The sequence below is a fragment of the Malus domestica genome, chromosome 01, assembly GCF_042453785.1.
Source record: "Malus domestica chromosome 01, GDT2T_hap1".
Taxonomy (NCBI): domain Eukaryota; kingdom Viridiplantae; phylum Streptophyta; class Magnoliopsida; order Rosales; family Rosaceae; genus Malus; species Malus domestica.
Window position 1 is genome coordinate 15096461 of NC_091661.1, and position 20780 is coordinate 15117240.

General features: G+C 37.5%; 2 pseudogenes; both read left to right on the plus strand.

The window, feature by feature from the left end:
- Positions 1-692: 692 nt before the first annotated feature.
- Positions 693-8776, plus strand: LOC103451529 (mogroside I-E synthase-like; annotated as a pseudogene).
- An 847-nt stretch (positions 8777-9623) lies between these two features.
- LOC103417929 (pentatricopeptide repeat-containing protein At2g22070-like) lies at positions 9624-13762 on the plus strand (annotated as a pseudogene).
- The last annotated feature ends 7018 nt before the right edge of the window (positions 13763-20780 follow it).

The following is a 20780-nucleotide window of genomic DNA, read 5'->3' on the forward strand; positions in this document are numbered from 1 at the left end:
GCACCAACAGTAATTCCTTCAATTATTCAAATCTCAAGCTCCAGTCTATAAATATTGGGCTCTGTAGCCTTAGTCATCCAAGTGTCTCTGATTTCTACTTGTGTTTTAGAGAAACCAGTGTAAATACACACAAAAAAGCGCATTATACCTATTTATTTTTAGTTTGCATTACTTTTATGAAAACACACACACACGTGAAATAGTAAAACCTTTCCATCAAGGTTTCTGTAAGTTTAATTTTTGTTCTCATTTATTTACTTAGAGATAGGGAGAATATATGAAAGAGAAAGATGGGAAAAAGAGGAGGAGGATGAAGAAGAAGTTAGAAGTGAAAGCAAATCCATGAAACAAAAACTTGAAAAGAAAAACTATTTGAAAAAATGGTTTAAAACTTTCGGTATCAATTTTTTTGTTTCCCCTACCTTGCTCTGTCATTTTGCCGGCATTCCTCTCATACGCGTCCCATTTAACTTTAACTAGAACACAAAAAACAAAAATTGAAATGGTTATTCAACGGTTTACATCATAAAATTGTAATTGTAATTGTAATACACGACATACAAACAAAACAAGGGAATGGTAATAAAACAAAGTAATCATCACCGTAAGTAATACAATGCATGAGTCAATGCCAACCTTTAGGTTTAAGATAATACGCAAATACAAATTAATCTAACATAGTACTGCAACCAAACTCAAGATCTAGATCTAAACTGGCCAAAACCATCTTCCAAACAGTTCTCACTAATGGGGGAAAGACACAGAGATCAAAAATCTCACTATTTGGTCTTCCCCTATCCTACCCAACAAGGCCACATTAATCCCATGCTCCAATTCTCCAAGCTTTTACATCACAAAGGAGTCAAAATCACACTAGTCACAACCCTTTTCGCCTACAACACAATACTGCACAAATCATCATGATTATCTAGTAGCTACTTTGCCCTGGAGACCATTTCAGATGGTTACGACCAAGGCGGCATCAAAGAGTTGAAAGTGTAGAGGCCTACTTGGAGAGCTTTAAGCAAGTCGGTTTGCGAACTCTGGCCAAACTCCTTGAGAAGCTTTCAAGCTCAGGCTGCCCAGCTAACTGTATTGTTTATGACGCTTTCATTCCTTGGCCTTTAGATGTTGCCAAAAAGTTTGGAATAGTTGGAGTTGTTTTCTTTACTCAGTCTTGTGCAGTTGACAATATTGACTACCATGCTTACAAAGGATTGCTCAAGCTCCCTCTTACTAAATATGATCAGTCTAAGATTTTGCTTCCAGGATTGCCACCAGTTGAACCTGGGGATATGCCATCTAGGTTATATGATTTTAGGTCTTACCCAGCTATCTATGACATAGTTGTGGGTCAGTTCTCCAATGTTGACAAAGCTGATTGAGTTTTATGCAACTCATTTTATGAGTTGGAAGAACATGTAAGTACATTTGGAAGATGTTTTAATCATTAATTAGTTTCATTCCTTCGGTAATGATATTGTTTTAGTGCCAATTAAAGCTTTGATTTAAGTTTCAAACTGATGATATGATTTTAGTATGTAGTGTTAGAAAGTAAATAACTCCGCTTGTGTAAGTTTATCTTACATTGCCAATCCCAAGCCCGGATAAAGAAGGAAGGGAAGGGCGTTAGGTAGTCGACAGCTGGCACTCCTAGGTTACGTCGAATCCTTATGAAAATGAATCCAGAACGAAATGGTGCAAGCTAGGGCGTCACCCGTAAGTGGCGCGCTGTGTGGCCCGAGCACAGTGATAAGTAAGCAAGGGTTGCTGTATCTCCATCGGCATCCAGATGCAGTGTTAAATGAGTAAGGGAGTCATAGAAACTTCTTTTTGAATGACTCCACTCAAAGTTGTTTGAAAGCATATGCTCCTATCAACTTTACACATGACACACGAAAAAAGTACTTTGATCCTATTAGACGGGAGGGGGGGTAAAGAAGCTAGGACAGAAGGGTAGAGTTCAAGAGAGTAGAATGGGTTTTGGAATGTGGAATATAGGAACCTTAACGGGAAAATCTATTGAAGTAATGGAAGTTATGGTGAGGAGAAGGATAAATATTATGTGCCTACAAGAAACTAAGTAGGTTGGTCTTAAGGCAAATGATCTAGAAAACTCAGGTTTTAAGCTTTTATATTCGGGCACAAATAGAACAAGAAACGGTGTTGGCATCATCGTGGACAAGACCTTGACACAAGATGTTGTAGATGTCAAGAGGGTAGGAGATAGAATTATGGCAATCAAGATTGTTATAGGACAAGAACTCATCAATGTGATTAGTACGTACGCACCTCAAGTAGGGTTGGATACGAGTTTGAAGGAGAAATTTTGGGAAGATCTTGGAGACTTTGTCACGCCCCGACCTGCGAATAAAGACTATCCACGAGCTAGGGTGTGAGCCATATCTTAGCTATAGAAAAAAATTCTACAACCAAGATATGGTGGAAAATAAAATAAAATTATAACAATTACACCATTCATCAACCAAATCTTACATAAAAATTTATTGAATACGCATCGGAATAGCTATAGTGCACAAATTAATTCACAACAAAAACTACTAACAAAATAATAATTAAATTGTAACAAATATTAGTATACAAAATTAATTCATAACAAAAGTACCAACTAAAATAATAATTGAAATGAGTAGCTCTTGAAAATACATAAAATGTATGCAATGAGATGCATGAATGTACTCACTCCCTTCTAATCCCGTCAACACATACCTAAGGTACCCAAGCCTGCACGTCCCATACCATGCTTATATCACTTGGCTCTGAGTACGTTAGATTATGAGTTAACTCCCGTTCATCCCTTAACCCAATTTTTGTAATTAAACTCTCAGTTTCCACTTTATTAAACAAGCACTTCCCCTGACGCCCAAATGTATATTCAAGCCCTACACCCTACGTCTGACATATACAAGATTTCATTCTTTTTATAATCAACCAATTTGTATACTCAAGCCCTGCACCCTACGCTAGGCATATACATTGTTCATTATTATTCAAGGCAAACTTCAGCTTTTGAATATCCTCACAACTTAAACACTTTACACAAGTGAGCACTTGACACAACACATTTTCTAGCTTTGCAATGCATATGTATATGTCATGTTCACATAGATATCAATACTCACACTTTATCTTACAAGTCTGCAAGCTTCAACATAAAACAAATTGATTAGTAACAAGAGTAATATAATCATAATACTAATAACAAAGTAATAATTTATAATCCATCATATAGAGTGTTGCTCGTTGACCACTCCATATATGTTTTTCCAATGTCTCGTCCATCTTGCTCGGGCAACCTATTTTTATTAGAAAAGAATAGACATCCATGTTAGAGAAAATAATTGTTAGAGTCCAATATATGTCTCCAAGGCCACAAGGCATAGAATCATGTTTCTAGCTTTTCCCTTTCCAAACATCATCTTTTATTTTTATTTTAGCCCACCACTTCTACTTCTTCTTCTTTAATATAGCTGAAACTATCAGCTGTTCGAACTGGGATATAAGTCAACATATAGATTACATTGTCATGGTTTTTGGATATGTTATAGAGGAGATGATAAGGAATAACTTTTGTGAAGGAAGTGTTTCGATCCAAGGCTACGAAAAATAGGGTTTTGGTACTCATAACATGGCTGTCCAGTTTTCTACAGGATTAGAGACTGAGTTGGTATTTTAAACATATTGGAAGATTGCACCTTTGGCATTTCCTGAAATTTTGATATGTCATGGTAGAGAGATAGACGAACAACTCTCATGAAGAAAGTATTATAATATAATATATGTATGATGGTGTTTTAGTCTGTTAAATAGGCTGGACGAATTTCTAGTTTTTGGATAACTTTCTTTTGATAGATGGAGTTTGGTGGAGATTTGTTGGGTAAGGTTTCATCTATTTTTCTGGGATTTGTCTAACACTTTTTATACATCATCCTCAATAGAGATGAATAGAGATTTCCGATAGTTTGGTGGAAGTGCTTCTCATGGCAATGATCTCCAAATGTAAATGCATAAACAACACAAGATTTAAGTGGTTCGCCAATTCGACTACATCCACTGAGGTTTGCTTTCATTGTATTTCACTATATATATAAGGGACTTACAAATACAAAGAAAGATGGCTTAAATCCTTAAGAATATGTATATGAAAGATAAGGGGTAATATGAAAAAGGAGAATAGCTTTGGAGTTGTTCTTTTTCTTTTTCTTTTTCTTCCTCTCTCTTCTCTCCCTTCTCTCCCTTCTTTCTCTATGTCCCCCCGTTGTTTCTTTTCTCCTTCCTTTATGTAGATTGCATGCCATCTTCTTCTCCAAAGAATCTCCACAAGTGTGCCAATGGAAAGAAAGCAGTGTTGTGCTAATCATTACCATGAAATGTGTTCCAATCACAAAGCAAAAATTGTTGTCCTAATCAATAGCAATGAAATGTGTTCCAATGGAAAAACAACAAGTGTTAGATTAATCATGAATTAATGAATATCATGCAAGGTGGTCCTTGCACCCAAAGGCCACGTCCAAACAATTTGGGGAATGAATCCTCACCAATTATCAACCATGTTATGTGGTTCAATAGCAAAACAACAAATGTGAAGTTAATTATGAACTAATGAATAATATGAAAGATGTTCCTTGCATCAAAGGCCGCATGAAATGTTCTAACCACAATAAGTTGTCATCTTCCTTTATTTAGAGTGGTGAATATCATGCAAAGTGGACAAAAGCTCAAAAGCCACATTCATCTCTAAGGGATATGAATCCCACCCATTCTCACCTTATTGGAAGATTTGGAATGATAGATTTGAAGCATTGAAGAGAGAATATAGACAATTAATTGAGATTCCCCTAGGCTAGTGAGTAAGCACTCTAAAACAACAACAACATATTGCCACATGCATGCCAATACATACACATACCTAGTCTATGGCTCTATATAGACTCACACCTCTCAAATGTTTAGAGGTGAGTAATCTCTCTACATTAACTCAACTTGCCAACTCACTCCTACTTGGTAAAAATATCAAACCAAACTCAACACTTAGCCACACATATAAGCCAAAGGCTTCCCACCTCCACACCCTAATAATTAGCTTCTATTAATTACCAACTTCCACCTTTACCTATCTAGAGTGGTGACTAACCCCTCCTCTTTATTCTCTAATGGTTGGCAAAACTCCACTTAGCCTTTGTGAGAAAATAAAGCCAAACTCATGCACTTAGACACATGCACGTATGCTATATAGACTTCCACTCCACATTTAGAGTGGTGAGTAATCACCAAATCATTAACTCCTAATGTTACAAACTCTCCACCTCATCTTTGAGAGAAAATAACAAGACATAACTACTCATTTAGTCCAACCTCAAACTCTTGGCCCTTTGTGAGGAAAATCAAACCAAATTCATTTAATTTCCCTTCTCCAATTCAAACTAAAAATATCTCTAATTACATATGAACATGAAATAGCTAGTTTTTGAAATAATTTGTAGGAAAAAGGATTTTACATTGACACTATTTTACATACCGAAAATAGGTTCTTGTACGTAAAAATAATTACTCACACACACACACACACACACACACACACATATATATATAACCATTTTTTTATATGGGGTATTACAGACTTGGTGCAAGGAATTGCTCAGACGGAGAAGGTATTTATAGGAGGAGATTTAAATGGAGGTTTTCATGGTGGCCATGGTTTTGGGGAGAGAAACGAGGATGGGGAAGCCATCTTGGATTTTGCAATGGCATATGATCTCTTCTTAGCCAACACCTTCTTTAAGAAGAAAGAAGAACATTTTATCACCTACAAGAGTGGCTCGGCAAAAATACGAATAGATTTTCTTCTAATGAGGAAAGGGGATCGGATAACTTGGAAGGATTGCAAAGTTATACCGGAGAGAGCTTGGCTAATCAACATTGCTTGTTGGTGATGGATGTACATATCAAAAGAGAGAGAAAAAAGAACAAGACCTGGAAGTGCCTAAGGACTAGATGGTGGAATCTAAAAAGAGAAAAACAAGCCATTTTCAAAGAGAAAGTAGTCACCCAATGCGTGTGGGATAGAGAGGGGGAAGCTAGCCAAATGTGGGATTCCATGGCTAGTTGTATCCGAAAAGTAGCAAAAGAGGTATTAGAAGAGTCCAAGGGCTTTGCTTCACACCAAAAGGAATCTTGGTGGTGGAATGAGGAGGTACAAACAAAGGTGAAGGCTAAGAAGGAATGTTGTAAAGCCCTATACAAGGATAGGACCGATGAAAATGGTGAAAGGTATAAAATAGTGAAGCAGGAGGCGAAGAAAGCTGTGAGAGAAGCTAAGCTAGCGGCTTATGTCGATATGTATAAGCGATTATATACCAAAGAAGGAGAGTTTGATATCTATAAACTAGCTAGAGCAAGCTAAAAGAAGACAAGGGACCTAAACCAAGTGAGGTGCATCAAGAATGAGGATGGAAATGTTTTTGCTACAGAGAACGCGGTCAAAGACAAATGGAGAGGTTATTTAAATAATCTTTTCAATGAAGGACATGAAAGGAGTACTTCTTTGGGAGAGTTGAGTAACTCAGAAGAGTGTAGAAACTACTCCTTTTACTGCCGAATCAGGAAGGAAGAAGTGGTTGTAGCTTTGAAAAAGATGAAGCATAGAAAAGCAATAGGCCCAGATGATATACCGATTGAAGTGTGGAAAGTCTTCAGAGAGACGGGTATAGCATGACTCACAAACCTTTTCAATAGGATTTTGAAAATGAAGAAGATACCAAATGAGTGGCGAAAGAGCACTTTGGTGCCTATCTACAAGAATAAGGGTGACGTACAAAATTGCATGAACTATAGGGGTATTAAGCTAATGAGTCATACAACGAAGCTTTGGGAGAGAATCATTGAGCATAGATTGAGGCAAGAGACACGGGTTTCGGACAATCAATTCGGGTTCATGCCAAGGCGCTCAACCATGGAGGCAATCTATCTCTTACAAAGATTGATGGAAAGATATAAAGATAGAAAAAATGATTTACACATGATCTTTATAGATTTGGAAAAAAACGTATGATAGGGTCCTAAGAGACATTCTTCAGAGGATTTTAGAGAAGAAAGTAGTACAAGTAACATATATCCAAGTTATAAAGGATATGTATGATGGAGCAAAGACTACTGTAAGAACTCATGAAGGACAAACCAAAAGCTTCCCCATAACTGTAGGGTTACATCAAGGTTCATCCTTAAGTCCTTACCTTTTTACATTAGTAATGGATGAGTTAACGGGACATATTCAAGATGATATTCCTTGGTGTATGCTTTTCACAGACGATATAGTGTTGATAGATGAAACTCAGGAAGGGGTAAATGCGAAGCTTAATCTTTGGAGAGAAGTGTTGGAATCTAAAGGTCTTCGCCTAAGCCGATCAAAGACAGAATATATGGAGTGAAAGTTCAGTGCAAATGGAGGCCAAAATGAGTTAGGGGTGAGAATCAGAGATCAGGAAGTACCAAAGAGTGACCACTTTCGCCACCTAAGATCTATCTTGCAAAAGAACGGAGAATTAGATGGAAACCTCAACCATAGAATACAAGCTGGATAGATGAAGTGGAAGAGTGCATCTGGGGTGTTGTGTGACTACCGTATGCTACTGAAGCTCAAAGGAAAATTTTATAGGACGACAATAAGGCCGACGATGCTGTATGATACGGAATGTTGGATGGTGAAGCATCAACACGTACATAAAATGGGTGTAGCGGAGATGAGGATGCTTCGTTGGATGTGCGGGCACACCAGAAAGGATAAGATTAGGATTGAGGATATCTGAGGTAAAGTAGGAGTAGCCGAAATTGAAGGAAATATGAGAGAAAATCGTTTACCGTGGTTTGGACATGTGCAAAGAAGGCATACTGAATCTCCGGTTAGAAGATGCGATTACGGGACAGAGGTCCAGGACCGAAGGGGTAGAGGAAGAACTAGGAAAACTTTGGAAGAGACTTTAAGAAAAGACTTAGAGTACTTGGATCTAACGGAGAACATGACACAGAACCGAGCGCAATGGTGTTCTAAGATTCATATAGCCGACTCCACTTAGTGGGAAAAAACTTTGTTGTTGTTGTTTTTTTAGAAAGTAAATAATTCGATCTTTAAGCGGGGTTAGTCTAGTTGTGAGAGTGGGTAGAGTGATGGATAGAAGTAGGCTAGGTTCAGAATTCGAAACTCTTCGTAGTAATGGAACAAAAGAAATTACATAATTCTTTTATTGTATTAGTAGATAACATTACATGACAAGTAAAACTTACATCGGTTTATTTCCTCAGTGAATAATTGATACATGAATGCATATTAGTATGCAATTCACTGGGGCATGTGGTTTATATAAGAAATCAGACAAAAAAAATTGTGATCGTTCATTAATTTTTTGTATAATTATTTTGCTTTTTGTTAGGTGGTGGATATGACAGAGAATATGGTGTCAACCTCTTCAAGCTCAACAACGATGCATGCATGAAATGGCTAGAACAACAGCCAAAATGGTCTCTCACATACGTGGCATTCGGCAGTGCAGCACAACTCGAAGCTGAGCAAATGAAGGAATTGGCTTGGGGTTTGAGGAGGAGCAAATGCAAATTCTTGTGGGTGGTTAGGGAAGTAGAAGCAGCCAAGCTCCCAAAAGGATTTGCAGAGGAGACGTCTGAGAAGGGTTTGGTGGTTACATGGTGCCCACAACTGGAGGTTTTGGCTCACGAATCTGTTGAATCCTTCGTTACGCATTGATGAGTTTACTGACAATGTGGTTCAACAAAAGACAATTAGGGTTTTAGGTGAGATGTAACACCAAGTTTTCTAATAAAGCTTAATTTGGTTCATGTTATGCACTTGTCGCAACTTTTTATTCATCAATTAAAGCTGCATTTTATATAGGAAACTTTAACGAAAAACTCCCGGTACTGTTTACTTTAACGAAAAATCACATTTTACACTAAAAAGTCAATCATAGTACTATTCACTTTACCTTTTATTTTATCATTATCGTTAAAACTCAAAGTTTTCAAGTTCTTTTTATTAGTTTTCTTTTTTATATATCTAAGTTAGCAAGGTTAATTAAATGGGTGATGTAGTGGTGTAGAGTATTTTTTATGGCCGGAGTTCAAATTTCTATCCCTAATATTTTTGAGCCAAATGGTAGTTATTGTAGTTTTTTTTAATTTTTTAATTTTTTTTTAAGAACTATATTCGCCTATTTTTTTGCAAGAATAATATATATATATTATTTATACAATGATACACATACACTAAAAGATGGAGAAATAAATTATTGACGACCTAGTCACTTCCAAGTTATAAACTATTCAAATTCTTGGAAACAAAATGAGTAATAGACAAGCCAACGAGGGTTGACTCAGCTAGTAAGGTTATTGCCTTGTGTCAGCCCACAAAGTTCGAGTTTTCCAATAATTCTCATTAGTGCACAATCTGTAAACTCCTACATAAATTCATATTGTGACCGTTTAGTTTACATACCATACATAAATCCTTCATGCTCGAGATTTAGATATGTCTTGACGCTGGAAGTTGAATAATCAATGTCCCCCCAAACTTGGTAATAATAAAAAGTTCGAAATTGACACCACCACAAGGTGTCCGTCAAATAATCCCTCAAAAAGGTGTCACTCGAGGGAAGGGCAGGAAAATGAATTGGGCGAGCGAATATGAAAAACATAAAAGTTAAAAACGTGGACGACGAGAAATACATACCATCACTTTGAAAGCAGGCAAATTCGCCACTGGATGTGTACATTCATTAGTTACCGTCTAGTTCTTAGTAATTCCGATGGAGGCCTCAAATCCGGCCTCCCGTTCGGACTTCTACGCATATCAGCTGCAAGCAAGCCTCAGAAAGCGAGACTTACTTGCCGCCAATCAATCCATGCCCAGATCATCAAATCCGGCCTTCACCTCTGCAGTGTGTTTTTTATGAACAAACTCATGACCGCGTACCTCAAAACCGGCTCTGCTTCCGATGCCCACCGCGTGTTCGACGAAATGCCCCTAAGGAATACACTCTCATGGAACACTATTATCTCCGCTTATGCAAAGCAGGGAAGGTTTGACGAGGCACTGAGCGTTTTCAACGCAATGCCGCAACGGGACTCCGTTTCCTGGACCGCAATGATCGTGGGTTACAATCAGATGGGTCGTTACGGGAATGCCATTCAGATGTTTGTGCAGATGATTGCGGACGGAGTTCTGGTGACCCAGTTCACCCTTACTAACATTCTTTCCGCATGTGGTGCTGTTAAGGCTTTGGAGATTGGTAGGAAGGTTCATTCGTTTGTTGTTGAACTTGCGGTTGGCAGTTATGTTTCTGTTGCCAACTGTCTTTTAAACATGTATGCAAAATCTGGTGATCCCAGGACCGTGAAGATTGTTTTCGATAGGATGAGGTTGAAAAACACATCGAGCTGGAATGCTATGATTTCTTTGCATATGCAATGCGGTTGCGCTGACCTTGCTCTTGCTCAGTTTAAGCAAATGAAGGAGCGCGACATTGTTTCTTGGAATTCGTTGATTGCAGGATACAATCAGCATGGCCTTGACATGGAAGCACTGACTACCTTTCATGTATGCTTCAGGATTCTGTTCTACAGCCCGACAAGTTCACCTTAGCAAGCATTCTGTCAGCTTGTGCTAACCTTGAGAAGTTGGAACTTGGGAAGCAAATCCATGCCCATATTGTAAGAGCTGAGCTGGGCACATATGATGCAGTGAAAAATGCTTTGATCACAATGTATGCTAAATCTGGTGGGTTGGCAATTGCTCAAAAGATTTTAGAGCAATGCGTGACTTCCGATCTCAATGTTATAGCTTTTACGGCCCTATTGCATGGGTACATAAAGCTTGGGGATATAATGCCAGCCGGGCAGATATTTGACGCGTTGAGAGACCGTGACGTGGTTGCATGGACAGTAATGATTGTTGGTTATGTACAGAATGGGTTGAATAATGATGCTTTGGAGCTCTTCATGTCAATGATAAAACAAGGCCCCAAGCCGAACAGCTACACCTTAGCAGCTATGTTAAGTGTCAGTTCGAGCTTGGCTTCTTTAGACTATGGAAAACAAATTCATGCAAGTGCCATGAGGTCGGGGGAAGTCCATTCAGTTTCTGTAAGCAATGCTCTAATTTCAATGTATTCTAAAGCTGGAAGCATCAGTGGTGCAAAGAAAGTATTCAATTTGATTTACTCGAATAGAGATACGGTTTCTTGGACTTCCATGATCATAGCCCTGGTTCAACATGGTCATGGGGAAGATGCCATTGAACTGTTTGAGAAGATGCTGTCACATGGTATTAAGCCTGACCATATAACTTATGTCGGCGTGCTCTCTGCCTGTATACATGTGGGATTGGTAGAACAGGGCAGGAGCTACTATAATTTAATGAGGAACGTCCACAAAATCGAACCCACCCATAGCCATTATGCATGCATGATTGATCTGCTTGGGCGCGCTGGATTGCTTCAAGAAGCATTCAATTTTATACAAAGTTTGCCAGTTAAACCAGATGTTATAGCTTGGGGTTCACTTTTATCTTGTTGTAAGGTTCATAAAAATGTAGATCTAGCAAAGGTTGCAGCTGAAAGATTGCTGCTTATTGATCCAGACAAGAGTGGGGCCCACTCAGCCCTTGCTAATCTGTATTCAGCTTGTGGAAGATGGGAAGAAGCTGCACAAGTTAGAAGGTCAATGAAGAATAAGGGAGTGAAGAAAGACAAGGATTTAGTTGGATTCAGATTCAAAACAAAGTTCATGTGTTTGGGGTTGATGATGGAGTTCACATGCAGAAAGAGGCAATCTACAAGATGATGGAAAAGATATGGAAAGAGATTAAAAATATGGGTTTTGTTACTGACACTGACTCAGTATTGCATGATGTTGGTGAAGAAGTGAAGGAGAAGATGCTTAAACATCACAGTGAGAAACTTGCCATTGCATTTGGGCTAATAAATACACCAGAGAACACGATGTTGAGGATCATGAAGAACCATCAAATTTATTTCCAAGCTTGTGGGCAGAGAAATCATTTTGAGAGACGCTACTCGTTTTCACCATTTTAAGAACGGGCAGTGTTCTTGTCGGGACTATTGGTAGACACGACAGTGAGGACTTAAAGATGGTTTGATGCTCAAGTGGACAGAAAATGATTCTGGTATTTCTCGTAAAAAGATGGTTAACTATTTGGCAAAGAGATTGGTAGCTCCATACTGCTATTAGTGCCACTTGGATTGAGTGAACCTTTGAAACACTGTTCATTCAGGTATAATCTGCTGATAAGATTCTTGAACTCTTAAACTTGGGAATAGCTGTCGGAAAACTGAAAGGACATAGGCTAATGGAACATCTTCTCGGTAAGTTGAATTCATTTGTGTGCTGCAGATGGAAAGTAGGCTGTACTTAGAAACCACAATCCTTAAGAGTTCATTTCTATAAACCATCTATTAGAGATTCTACTATACCTTAAATACCAAAGGCCGTATAGCTTTTCTAGATTTAGGTGCATGTTCAACAGCTTCCATGAATATCTTTCCGTGGTCAGGTGTTTGATTATACTTGCCATTGATTCGTTTTCCCATTAACCATATCACATGCAGTGCTGGAAATAAAAGTAAAAAGAAGAGAAAGGAACAAGTACCGGAATCAAGAAATGCTAATGCAAGGCAAACTTGCACTTCTGGATCTTGCTAGCAGTGAACAAGCATTGGAAACAAACAGTGGAGGCCAAAAATTAAGGGATGGAGCATATATTAACCATGCACTTCTTGCCTTAGCAAACTGCATAAATGCACTGGGCGAACAGCAAAAGAATGGTCTTGCTTATGTTCCTCACCGTATTAGGCATGTGATTGTAATTGTTATCTTGAAGTCCTCCCTGGCGCTGTGCCTTCCTGCTACTGTACTTAATGTGATTAGTTTTGCAGCAAATTGACATGAATACTCAAAGATGGTTTGAGTTGCAATTGTCAAACGATCATGGTTGCTATCCCCTGTGGACAGTTAGCATCATCACACTGTGAATACTTTGAAGCATGCTGATCGAGCAAAGGAAATAAAGACGCACATCCAGGTAAGCGCCAAATATGCATCTAAACCTATTCAATTGGTTCATCAAACTGTTGCTCATTCTACGATCGCTTGCTCAATTTGTTAATCTGTTATGATCTCACTTGCAGTTGGCCATTAAGAAGTTTTAAAATTAACATTGTGGTTATCTTTCCACTTATGTTGCATAGGAGCATTGTGGTTGGAACTCGGCTTGGTAAGCTTTTAGTTTGGGGGTTCCGATGGTGGCGTTGCCGCAATGGACCGATCAATGCACAAACGCCAAGTACGTTATGGATGTGGAGAAAATTGGGATTGAGACTGGCTGATGAGAAAGGACAAGGGCTATTCACCACTTGCATTAGAGCTGCAATTTTAACATCCATTTAGCAAGGTGAATAAGACGGGTGGGTGAAGCAGCGATGTTGATTGTTTTTCATGGCCAGAGTTCGAATCCTTCTCCATATGCATGGGATGCGACATCTCTTTAGTTACCTTTCATAGGTACTAAAGATAACTATAATGAAACCTCACTAAAGAAAATAATCCAGAGTTCGTGTATTGGAAAACCCTGAACCTTAAATCCAAAATTGTTTTGATATTTGATTCTGAGTCTGGCTATAATAGAACCCAGCACTCAGTCGTACGAATTTTATTAAAATCCCGTTGCAAAACTTCTGGATAACACTTGTGTTCTCGGAAATCAGCTCATTCTCCCACTTTAAGAATGTATCATCGCCCAAAAAATTTCATAATCAGAACCATTTAATTTCTTAATCTTAATTTGAAGATTATTCCTACAAAAACTCATTCGAACTGGAGTTCGTTTAGTCATGTAAATGTATCAAATACATAGTGGTTTAACATGAATATATAACTTGGTACCGACAATGTTGATTTATTTGATACATTTGGATGTAAACAAACTCCGATCCAAATTATTTTTTGTAGGGATGATCTACAAATGAATCTTAAGAAATTGAATGGTTTCGATTAAGAAGCTTTTTCAATGAAGATATGTTATTTACACGTGGGGAATGAGTTCATTCCCAAAGGAATAACGCAAGTATTATTCTTAGGTTTTTATGTGCAAATTCTAACCGTTAAATTTTTAAATCCTCAATGATACGTATCATGGAAGAAAAATTAATTTTTCTCATTGATTTTAAAATTTAGTTCCTAAAGAAAATAAAAGGTGACCTCCTACTTGTTCCTTTCTCTCTCTCACACACCTATCCTCTCTCGGCAAGAGCCATCTCTCCTTTCAAAAAACCCTAGCATGTTACCTTCAGAGCAACTTCACCCATGGAGCCCTTCCCCCTGGCAATCCACTATTGAATTCACCCTATTGAACAGTAACTGCCTTTAATGAATAGTGACTGCCCTTAATGAACAGTAATTGTCATTTGCATCTTCACCCTTGGAGCCCTCTCCCCCCTGGCAATAGGCAATAAAATATTATTTTTTGTTTGTTTGTTTAAATAATACAAAATAAAATTATTTGTAATTTCAGATAAGATTTTTTAAATCGTTCTCGTTGCGCCACGTGTTATTTTATAAAAAAAACAATTATTTAGCGATGGATTTCAAATTTTTTACAATTTTTTTTTCAGATTTTTTACAATTTTTTCAGATTTTTTATAATTTTTTTTAAATTTTTATTCAAATAATTAATCTCTGCCGTTGGATTTAAAAAAAATTGAATTCCAACACTCTAGATTGTGCCACGTGTCACAACGGTAACTTTCTTAATTTTAAACTATTTTTTTTTTTTTTTAAATTTGAAATCAGTTGCATCGGACGACTCCTATTTAAACCCCTTCAGATCGAACAGACCGTGGGAAGCCACGTGGCTTCCTAACGTTCACCTGCCAATTCTCTGCGCCCGGGCCCTAGCGCCTGAAATCCGGTCAGACGACGCGCCCCCACTCGCGAGTGAGGGACACGTGCCTGACACAAAAAAAATTAAATAATGCCTGGCCCTCGGGCTGCAGGCTGGTGGATTCCTCACGGGCCTTGTGCTCGGGCTCCCACCCTCACTCGGGCTCTCCATAGCTAGAACACTGTCCACCGGGCCTCAGGCCCTTTCTTCTCCCCTGTCCCCCGAGCAATCCACATGGGTGGAGTTGCTCTCATAGCCGTCGGCCTCTGGCTATGGCTGAGGGCCGGTGGTAGCTTCTCCCTTCTTGTCCTAGCCCTTTTTCCCTTTCTATCTCCCCCTTCACCCCCATCCTAGCCTTTTCTCCCCTCCCCTCCCAATCCACGACTCAGCCCTCTGACCACGAGCTTACCCCCCTTTCGGCCTTCACGTACCTCCTCTTGGAGTAGTGTAGTTGTGTTTCACTCACAAGTCTTGTGGCCGTGCTATTCTGATGGATAGATTGGTCTTCGCCTTTGAGCGATGAGTTATGTAGTCTCGTTTGTCAACAATGATTTGATGTGGATCTTGCTCTAGTGCAATGACTTTATGTAGCCTCGCTATCGACAATGACCAATGTGGCTGCCCGTTTAACTCTTGTTGTATATATCGTTTATTGTAAAAGATCAATACTAGTGGCAATTATGCGCTTGTCGATTGTGTGTTTGTGCTTGTGTTAACCTTCTAGGGGCTTACTCTTATTTATCTAATTGTGCAAACTCACTCCGCATCAATTGATTGGTCATTAAACCTATTTACCCAATAACATTCTTGTATTTTATGATAATTAATGAAATATCACTCTATCGTTTTTTTTGTAAGAAAAAAAAAAGGGAGCCGAAAAGACACGAAAAAGAAAAAGAAGAATATGAATCTTCTTATATGTACAGCTAGGCTTGTCTTGGAAACATTAGGACATTGTGCACACGCCCAATGAGAAATGTCTTCAACATTCTTTGGTTAGCGTGTAGAAGAAGAAAAAACATCCCCTATAATAAACTCCTCAGATGATGACACTCGTCATATTTCATAGAATTAGTTAGGCTCATCATTACAGAGGATAGCTTGTTAAGGGTGATGCTATTCATATATATCTTTTTATTTTATTTTACACAATGTTAATTTTTGTTATTTGATTTTTTTAATTTATTTAATCTAAAAGCCGAAAATTGAAAAGAGTGTAGAAAATAAAAATCATTTGTGGATAGCACCACCTCTTTTTTTTTTTTTTTTTTTTGCGTACATCGACATTTTACACTAAAAAAAAAAAAAAAGTTTCTGTAAGCCACACAATAAGTAACATAAAAGGCTCTGTTTGTGTTTTGTACGGATAACTTTTTTGTTAGTGAAATAAAAGCTTCTTTTTTACCATCAAAAAAATAAAATAAAAGGAACTTTAACGAAAAGCACCCGGTACTGTTCACTTTAACGAAAAATCACATTTTTACACAAAAAAGTCAATTCTAGTACTATTCACTTTACCCTTTATTTTTTCATTATCATTAAAACTCAAAGTTTTCAAACCATTTTTCATTAGTTTTCCTTAAAAAGCCTTCTTGTGTATTATTTCTTCAACTAATTATGTTATCTTAACATTAAATTCGCTTTGATTCCCAAATCTTTTCACTTTTCACTTTTCACTTTTCACCGAAAGTAGGATGAAGACACCATACCAAACAGGCAAACAATATCCATTTAATTAATAAATTTTGGCTTCTTGGAAACCCACTCAACTGACTTAAGTTCAATACAATGCAGAATGCACTGTCTTTGTCCAGAACGTATTAAAAGGAGAGGTTACAGTAGTGGTCCCTCAGTCTCGATTACTATTTCATTTTTGTCCATTTACAATCGTAGTTGTCATTATGGTCCCTATATCTTGAATCATTTCCATCGTAGTCATTTTTTCCAATCTATTCATACTTGTTATTGTTTTTTGGGGGGTGATTTTGATCCTTACATATTTGGAGTTATTTTTATTCATATGCTTCTACCGACCAGTTTTTAAAATGGCCGAAAACGTTTTAGGTGAAAGTTTTTTAGATTTTAAAAGCACTTGAAGTGCATTTCAAAAGAATCATCAATTATGTGTTTCTTGCAGGAAACACTTCAAGTGTTTTTTCAAAATAAACTTACATTTTTATTAAGTAATGGTTCTAAAAACCCTTTAAGTGGTTTCAATCATTTGGTTTTGAATTCATATCTAAAAGCCTCTAAAGAAAATGACATTCTAATTCTTTTTTTTTTTTTTTTTTGTTATAGAATCCCCTTAACAATGACTACACACCTTGCACATTTTACTGAATCAGTGGCATCCATTTTTAATAGATGATAGTATATGAGTGCATTTTCTTGACCAACTGTAATAATCTATATTTGCTAACATTTGCTCTCTATGATAGCAAACTAATAATCCTTCTCATGCAACTCTAATATCACGAGGGGGTAGTATACCGGTGATCCCAAGAAATACATTCGTGAGAATTCGAGCTCGAGTTAGAGATTTCAAATCTTTTCTCGCTTTTCACTAAACCAATTCTTTAAAGTTGACATTCTGCCTCTTTAGGTTATTATAAAATATATATATATATAATTAAAATTTAAATAATTAAACGAGGAGTATCAAAATTACCATGTTGAAAAGAAAAAAAACAGAAAAAATATCCCTCAAGAAGCTTTCAGTAACATGAAACTTTAGAGAAAAACATTTAAAATCAAATTTGATTTTTTTTAAAGTTCCATTCGATTCGAGGCATCGATTCATTAACTTTTCCAAACACACGTGCATGCAACTCAAGCCAATATCATCTCCTTCACATGGCTTTCCTTCTTTTTAGTTTGGTCTACTCCAAACACGGCTTTAAAACCCTCCTTTCCCAATCATAATAACAAGAGAAATTTTTTATTGTGTCCAAAACGCATGTTATACTTGTGATCACATATTTAGAGGAAATTTCATAAGGAGTTGTTTGATTTTTTTTTCTTTGAGAAAAATGAGGACAACTGGTGGCAAGTCACGTTTAAACACCATTTTCAAGCCCGAAGATGCTATGGGAAATTCACGTTGCCTATGGCCATAATCAAACCGACTCACCAGCTCAGATCATTGAACTTGAGACCTCCTATATTTTTAGTTTATTCGGGAGCCGCAGTTTGCGCCTTTCTCATTGAGCCACTTGATGTAGTTATGAGGAATTGTTTGATTGATAGGACTAAGATGGAGGCTAGGGGTGGACACTTAGAACCAAAAACCAAAACCGAAACACGAACCAAATCGGACTGCACCGAACGGTTTGGTTTTGTTGTTTTGAAACCAAAACGTACTGTAGGGAAACAGTTTGGTTTCGATTTTGGCTTTTGAAAACCACACCACAAATACTAATAAACATTTAATTAGATGTCCATATTAGATGTTATGTTTAACTGGTTGTTTATTAGAGTTCCATGCATTTAGTATCTACTCAACCACACTAGAATTACTAGAATATCATCATTCATCATTTGCTGCAGGTTTGCTTGTTGCATATTTGTAGGGCTGGAAAAAATTCTCGAAAATCCCAAACCAAACCAAAACAAATCCTGATCCCAAACCAAAATTCCCAAAATTTTCGAGATGAAATTCTAAACCGATCTCGAAATTTTGGTACGAAATTCGGTATTGTCTACTCAATCTTTTGATAATCCCATACCCAACCGAAAATTATATATATAACTTTTTATCACCGCATCTGCCGCTACGAACCTCCCACAAATGTGTCTAGTTTTTCAACACGAAATCAAAAAATTGTATTGTTAGTTTTCAAACATATTGGGTTTGTAACTTATTTTTTTGCTTCTGGTTTTGTTACTTAATTTATTTTGGTTGCATGTTAATTTAACTTGGTATGAATGATTGCTATTTCGATTTGTATGAAATTTGGGAATACCAAACCATCCCAAAATACATAAAATATTTTGGGAATCCCGAAAATTGGGAATATCGAAATTTTGGTTTGGGATTGGTCTTCAAATTCTCATCCAGAAAATTTTCAGTTTGGAATTCGGGATCCCATTTTCGGTTTGGGATCCAATACCGAACCACCCCTACAAGTTTGTTTATTGCATATATTGTTGCTACAGGTTTGTTTGCTGCATATATTGTCCTAATTTTAGACAGAAATAGATTATCAAAACATCCTCACATAATGTACTGATTGTTAACATGGGTTCATTAATTAATATATTGTGTAAAAAATGAGACCGTCTTATGCGTAGATAGATGTATATTTTAAAATGTATATTTTTTTCTTAAAAACCAAACCGAAACGGTTGAAACCACACCGAACCGAATCAAATGGTATGGTTTCATTTCGATTTTAACTTCAAAACCGTACCTAACAAAACCGCAAAAAAAATTTGATTTTGATTTCAATTTCACTCAAAACCTCACCGTACCAAACTGTGCCCATCTCTAATTGGCGCTGTTTAACACCAGTCTCCCCCCTCAAAGCAGTTCTAGCTTGGGAACCCTTCCCCCAAGCAATACATTATACTATCCACCCAGTGAACAGTAACTACCCTTAATGAACAGTAACTATCTTTTGCATCTCCACCGTTGCACTTCAATAGCCCTGGCAATAGGCAATAAAACATTAGTATTTTTTTTATTTATAAAATAATACAAAATAATTTTATTTGTAATTTCGGATAAGATTTTTAATCGTTCTCGTTGCACCAGTGTCATAAAATCCGAAAAGACAATTATTAGTGATGGATTTCCGATAAGATTTTTAATCGTACTCGTTGCGCCACGTGTCATTATCCGAAAATACAATTATTGGTGATGGATTTCCGATAAGATTATTAACCAATCACGTCGCGCCACGTGTCACAATCTTTGAGGATAGATTTCCATCAGATTTTTAACGAATGACGGCATGCCACGTGGCATTATCTACAACCTAATCCTTTTTTAATCCTTTATATAATCCACCATCCATCCTCACAATCTCACACCAATTTTCTCAAGATCTCTATCATTATTCATAGTTTTTGCTTCATTCTTCACCAAATCTCTATCATTATTCATAGTTTCTGCTTCATTTTTACAATGTCTTCTTCTTCAAGGATGATGTGGAAAATCGATCAGCAAGAGGAAGAATTGTTTAACCAATCAGAAGGAATGTTCAATCTCCAGGTGGCCCAAAATGAGAGGAAAGAGGATGAGGAGTGTAGATGGAGAGTTGATGAAGGAAGAATGGGCAGAGCCTCACATTCCCATCGAGTCATCCAAGTTGTGGGTCAAATCTGCAAGCCCAGCCATTCTGGAAACCTTGTTAGAAGCAGGCAACGACGAGGTACGGAACTCTTGGACGATTATTTTGTCCGTAATAATGCATTCCCTAATACGTACTTTAGACATCTTTTTAGAATGGAACGACATTTGTTTAACAAAATCATGATTGCTGTTTGTAACCATGATTCTTACTTTGTGTAAAAGAATGATGCTTTTGGTGCTATGGGTCTCCTTCCTCAGCAAAAAATTACTGCTGCCTTGCGGATGCTTGCATATGTAGCATCTGCAGACCAAGTGGATGAGATAACGAGGATGGGGAAATCAACCATTCTTGAGTCCCTGATGAGGTTTTGCAGAGCAATCGAATCTATCTACACCGCAAAGTACCTCCGGAAACCTACTGACATGGACTTGCAAAGGCTTCTAAAGAATGGCGAGATGCGATGTTTTCCTGGGATGATTGGAAGCATCGATTGTATGCATTGG